Genomic DNA, 6,000 nt, shown 5'->3' with positions numbered 1-6,000 from the left:
TTAATAAAGATATTTAGGGAAAATAGATATAGATTTTGTTTAGGGAAGGAATTTAGATTTCTTAGGAAAGGAGAGAGTTTGGTTTTAGGAAAGCGGAGTCCAAATCTATAAGGACTGCTTAATAGATTACTTGGTGTGCAAGTCGAATAGGGACTATAAATATAGGGGCATGGTAACTATTCCAACTCAAGAAGGAAATAAAGCCTTGCTCTTTAAACAAATCTCTATCTCTCTCTCTTGATCCCAAGCGCCGCCGCCTCTCCCCTGCGCCATGTGTACTATGAAGACATTTGATTGAGAAATTTGTTAGTAATTTGGCTAAATATACATTTAAATAATTTTATTTATCCTGCAAACTCAATCCAGAAGACCAGGAAGCACTACTGGATTCAGGTTCTTTGCCGAGTGCCTGAGGCACTCGGCAAAGGCCAGATTGCACTCGGCAAAGCCTTTGCCGAGTGCGACACTCGGCAAAGAACACATGGCAAAAAATTGATCGGCAAAGCCCTCTTTGCCGAGTGTCTTTTATCGGGCACTCGGCAAAGGCTTTGCCGAGTGCCCCGGGGACACTCGGCAAAGAAAAGCAACCGTCACGGCGCCGGTCCCGTTGACGGTCACTTTGCCGAGTGCCAACCCGGCAGGCACTCGGCAAAGATTTTTTATTTTTAAAAAAAAAAATCTTTGCCGAGTGCCAACCCTTCAGGCAATCTGCAAAGAGTTTTTAGTTTTTTTTACAAAATTTCTTTGTCGAGTGCCAACCTTCAGGCACTCGGCAAAGTTTTTTTTTTAAATTTCTTTGCCGAGTGCCCCCCTGTCCGGCACTCGGCAAAGTTTGATTTTTTTTAATTTCTTTGCTGAGTGCCCACTGCCCGGCACTCGGCAAAATTTAATTTTTTTTTAAAAAAAAATTCTTTGCCGAGTGCCCTCAGTCCGGCACTCGGCAAAGTTTGAAATTTTTTTTTAAAAAAAATTCTTTGTTGAGTGCCCTTTGTCCGGCACTCGGCAAAGTTTGAAAAAAAAAATTTAAAATTTCTTTGCCGAGTGCCCTTAGTCCCGCACTCGGCAGAGTTTGAATTTTTTTAAAAAAAAAATTCTTTGCCGAGTGTCATGGTCACAGCACTCGGCAAAGCTGGAAAAATAGTTTTCTGGACACCAATTTTTCCAGCTTTGCCGAGTGTTGTGACCATTGCACTCGGCAAATGGGTCCTTTGCCGAGTGCAACACTCGGCAAAGTGACCCAAAACTGTAATTTTTATTTTTTTTTACATTCCATCATGACAAATAAATTCATACAAACATATATCACATATATATCTCATCCATCACATATATATCTCATTCATCACATATATATCTCTTCCATCACATATATATCTCATCCATCACATATATATCTATCACATATATATCTCATCCATCACATATATATCTCATCCATCCACACATTCATCCACACATATCACATCCATCACAATATATATCACATATATAATAATAAGTGCTCAAGTCCATCCAAATAAATACACAAATCCATCAAAGTCCACAAGTGCATCACAAGTATATCACAAAGTGAACAACAAATGAAAAAAATACAACGTGCACTCATCTCGGCCAAGGCGACTGTGGTGAAGGCCCAGCTCCATCATTCGGAGGTGCATGAGGTGGATTATTCGAACCACCATCAGATGGAGACTGCACAAAGGAGAAAAGATTGCATGTGGGACAAGATTATTTGGATAGCTAATCTAGGAAGGTAGAGGCCATACAAGCAAAGCACAAGCGAAAGTAAAAAACTTTCATACTCACAGGAGTAGTTGTAGCTGCAGGACGCAGAGGCGGAGGTGGAACCAATAGCCCAGGTGGTAGAGAGAAGCCCACACGTTGTCCAAGTCCTTGTAGGAACTCCGTAATATCCGTCAGCCTCTACGCCTAGGCCTGCTGCTCGGCCCGCTCAGCCTCCAGCTAGGCCGCCATCCTCTGTAGTCCGGCCTCTAGCTCCTGACGTTGCCTCATTTCTTGTTCTAGCCGGGCCTGCAATATTTCACTCCAATGTTTCAGTAATGCAAAGCTAATTAAGGTGTGTAAAGATCAATGTATGACGAGTAAAATAGGAATAACCTCGAGTGCGTTGACCCGGTGCTGTGCAGCGGTCGGCCGTGTGCGAATGGCCGGGCTCTTGCTCGTGCTCCATGCTCAGATCTGGGAGAGAGAGGGAGTAGAGGCCATGTCGATGACGCCGTTGCCAAGCCAGAACCGCCCATGCTTCTTGCCTTGCCCCGCCCTCATGACGGCCTCTCCGTCGAAGTCCTGCGTGCTCGGATCGTGGTCTAACCCATGGAGCGACCTCGCCACCTCAATGTACTCACTGATGCGGGAGTGGATGCTCAGGTTCGTGTATGCCTCGGGCAGGTCCTCCAGGTTGAAGGAGACATCGGACGTCGCCTTGCCCTTGTGGGCCATACACCATGCTTGGAAGTCCGAGCAAGCCTAGCCACTATGTGACGCCGACTGGGAGAAAGACAGCACGATGATTAGAAATAGGCAGAACTGAGCGTCACAATAGATAAATGAATTCGCGTACACATGCTTGTTTATATCCGGCGAGGTTGCGGCTGCCTTGATGGTGTGCTGGACCTTGCATCTGCAAATGACGGTCCCGGGCATCCCTGTGCATCTTAAGGTACTCCTCCGTGAACCACCTGTCCACCATCATCGCCCAGCACTCGGGATACGCTTGGCACCACCAGGGAATCATCTACACGTCATCAAGTATTGGACATATAAGAAGATCAAATTAAACCAACTTAATCTCAAAACGATTCAATATTGATGTTCTTCATTTACCTCAAGGTACTGCTCCCGGGTCAGCTACATCTCTCTTGCGTCTTTCTTGGTTTTCCTCTCTCCAAGCTTCGACCCATAGTAGGTTACGATGGCCTAGATGCGCACCTCATGATGCATGTCAGAGACGAGTTTTTTACAGGCTTGGGTAGTCACCTGCTCCGCCCTGGCCTCAAATCCCTCCTCGCATCTATAATAAGTCTGCATACAAAAGCGATGTATCCATTCATTATTTCAAGAAAAGTCTGCAATGTTGTGCGAGGGAGACTTACCCAAAGCTCTGCCTTCACCCGCGCCGCCTTGTTGGGGTACTCCGCATCGGTGGCAACGGCGTAGTGGTCAAACGAGTAGGCTGGCTCTGTCTTCGATGCATACGTGACAATGCCGGGGAAGTGTTGCCTGCATAGAAGACCCAGGATGCCGTTGACTAGCCGTGCGTTACCACCCGACACAACCACCTAGTTCCTGCACAAGTGATTAAGAAAAAATATTAGTTTTTTTCATCATATCATATGAAGTAGTGGTGATAACATATAAAGTTACTTACTTTTGCCCTTTGGGGCGAATCACTAGGCATTGGTGAGGAAGCGGAACATGTGGAAGGCTCACGGGACCTTGCAAGTAGACACTCAAAGAGGAGTCGGAGGAAGCGGAACCCGTGCCTGTCGCCTCCAACTCGTCGTCCTCGTGTGGCCCCTCCTCCTCGTCCGTCTGCAGAACCAGCTCATCGTCCGACTCATCCATGGGCGCCACCTCCTCCGGCTCCTCCTCACGCGGCATGGGAGGAGACAGCCCCCTCCTGCGTCTGGCAGTCCTCCTCCTCCTCCTGTCCGATCCCTCTGCTACCCCCTCCGCCTCCTCCTACAACCGGCGTTGTCTTTGGTATATCGAGTTCACGGACCTATGACGGTCGCCTGCCATCTTTGTTCAATCACTTGCAACAAAAAAGAAAAACAAGACGTAATTAGAAATAGGTGAAAAAATGAACAAAACATAATTACAAAAAACATAGTAATACATGTATTAGAAATATTTGCAAAAATGAACAAAACATAATTACAAAAAACATAGTATTACATGTATTAGAAATAATCTTCATGATTGAGATTAGCTGGATCATAGGACTCGTCATCACTATCAACATTGTCCAACTCATCAACACTATCCGAAGGAGGAATGTTGTCTTCATTGTCATTGCCTAAACGTAATCGCTCAAGCATTTGTATGTCCCTCAGATTTCGCACCTCATCTCCAGCGTCCTCATCATCATCCCTTTCATTGTCTACTTCCATTCCTATCTCTTCGGTTAAGTCTATGTCAAACCTTCCTTGTAGTCCCTCTTCTTGATAGAACTCTCCATCATATGTGTTTGGGTTGAAATTGTAATCTTCATCGTTTGAGACAGGTAGTTTACCGTGTGGCGATACCTTGTGCACAATAGACCAACCCTTAAGATGCTCGGCATATTTGTATGCGTATGACGTATAATAAACCTGGACGGCCTGTTGAGCCACAATGTAGACATCTTTTCCTGCATAGATGGAATCCTACCGAATCTCGACTAGCCCAAGCTTAGGGGTCCGTTTGGTAACTCCAGGATGAAACCAGTGACATTTGAATATGACAGGGGTAAGAGGTTTGGAACCATAGAATGATAGTTCGTAGATTTCTTCACTTCTTCCATAATAGTCGAGTCCATCAGTGCTGGACGTAACAACTCTGCTGTTTGTGGTTTTTCGATTGGACCGACTCTGCTCATAGCTTGCTATGTGAAAACGATATACATTCACGTCATAACCGGTAAATGACTTGACCCTAACGGCACAGCCGTTTGCAACCTGTCTCAGCTCGTCACTTATAGACGCATCAGTTTGGGCTTTCTGTTTGAACCAACAAATGAAATTGGAGCTCCCTGGTCCCACACCCCGTGAAATAAGGGTATCATTTTCTTGCGGAGTAGGTTGCCTTGATCCATGCCAGGATTGATGAAGAAATTCCCTGTACCAACGAGAAATAAGGGGGTTGGATGAAGAAATAAGGACATATGGCGAAATGAAACAAGTTCATTCAGAACTTACCCAATGAACGGTTGCACCTCGACAAGGTTGGTCAACACATATAGCATGATACTACGTCACTCTTCATTTTTTAATTGCTTAGTGGTCGATGCACTTGCACTTCCAAGTTGCCCTTGGAAAAGGCTGAGGTTCGATTTATTTTCGCCAGCATTGTAACGAGGGGGTGGATTATAAACGCTAGGAAGTTTCTCAGTGTAGTATTTCTCTGTGAAGTTCGACACCTCCTCTAGAATGTATGCCTCTGCAATGGAAGCCTCAATTTTAGCTTTATTTCTACATTTTTTGCGAAGAGCCTTCAAACATCTCTCGATTGGATAGCACCAATGGTTCTACACGGGCCCCCCCATCCGTGCCTCATACGGGAGGTGAACAATCAAATGCTGCATCGGCTAGAAGAAGCCGGGTGGAAAGATCTTCTCCAACTTATAAAGCAACATGGGTGCTGCTTTTTCCAAGTCATCAATGACGGTCCGAGAGAGCTCCTTGGCACAAAGCTAGTGGAATAAGTAGCTCAACTCTGCCAGCACTTGCTAGACATGCTCTGGGACATAGCCTCGAACCATCTCCGGAAGAAGCCGCTCAATCCATATGTGGTAGTCATGACTCTTCATCCCGTTTACTCGCAGAGTGCCTAAGTTCACTCCCCTCTTTAGATTCATTGCATACCCATCAGGGAACATTAGCGTCTTGATCCATTCAAGTACTTCCCTCCTTTGGTCCTTTTTCAAGACAAAATCGGCCTTAGGCCTTCTTTAGGTCTTACCACCACTAGGAGGCAGCATCTCTTGATTTGGTCTATCGCACAATGTTGCTAGGTCCACTCTAGCCTTAGGGTTGTCCTTAGACTTTTCAGTGTCCATGAGTGTTGCCCAAAGTGCCTCGGCGACATTCTTTTCAGTGTGCATTACATCAATGTTATGTGGCAGAAGAAGGTCATCGAAATAGGGGAGCCTCGTCATGCCCGAGATATGAGTCCACATATGTTGCTCACCATATCCCACAAAACCACCTTCATTAGGCACGAGAGCATCTATCTGAGCATGAACCTCAGCACCAGTCATCATCCACGGTGCAGGGTTTG

At 45.8% G+C, this 6,000-nt stretch overlaps 1 pseudogene; it reads right to left on the bottom strand.

Moving 5' to 3' along the window:
* Positions 1-3,621, bottom strand: part of LOC136479468 (zinc finger BED domain-containing protein DAYSLEEPER-like) — a 9,595-nt pseudogene extending 5,974 nt beyond the window's left edge.
* Positions 3,622-6,000: the final 2,379 nt, after the last annotated feature.

The sequence above is a fragment of the Miscanthus floridulus genome, chromosome 9 (assembly GCF_019320115.1).
Source record: "Miscanthus floridulus cultivar M001 chromosome 9, ASM1932011v1, whole genome shotgun sequence".
Classification (NCBI taxonomy): Eukaryota; Viridiplantae; Streptophyta; class Magnoliopsida; order Poales; family Poaceae; genus Miscanthus; species Miscanthus floridulus.
The sequence above is the reverse complement of the archived record's forward strand: the minus strand, read 5'-3'. Positions and strand labels throughout refer to the sequence as shown.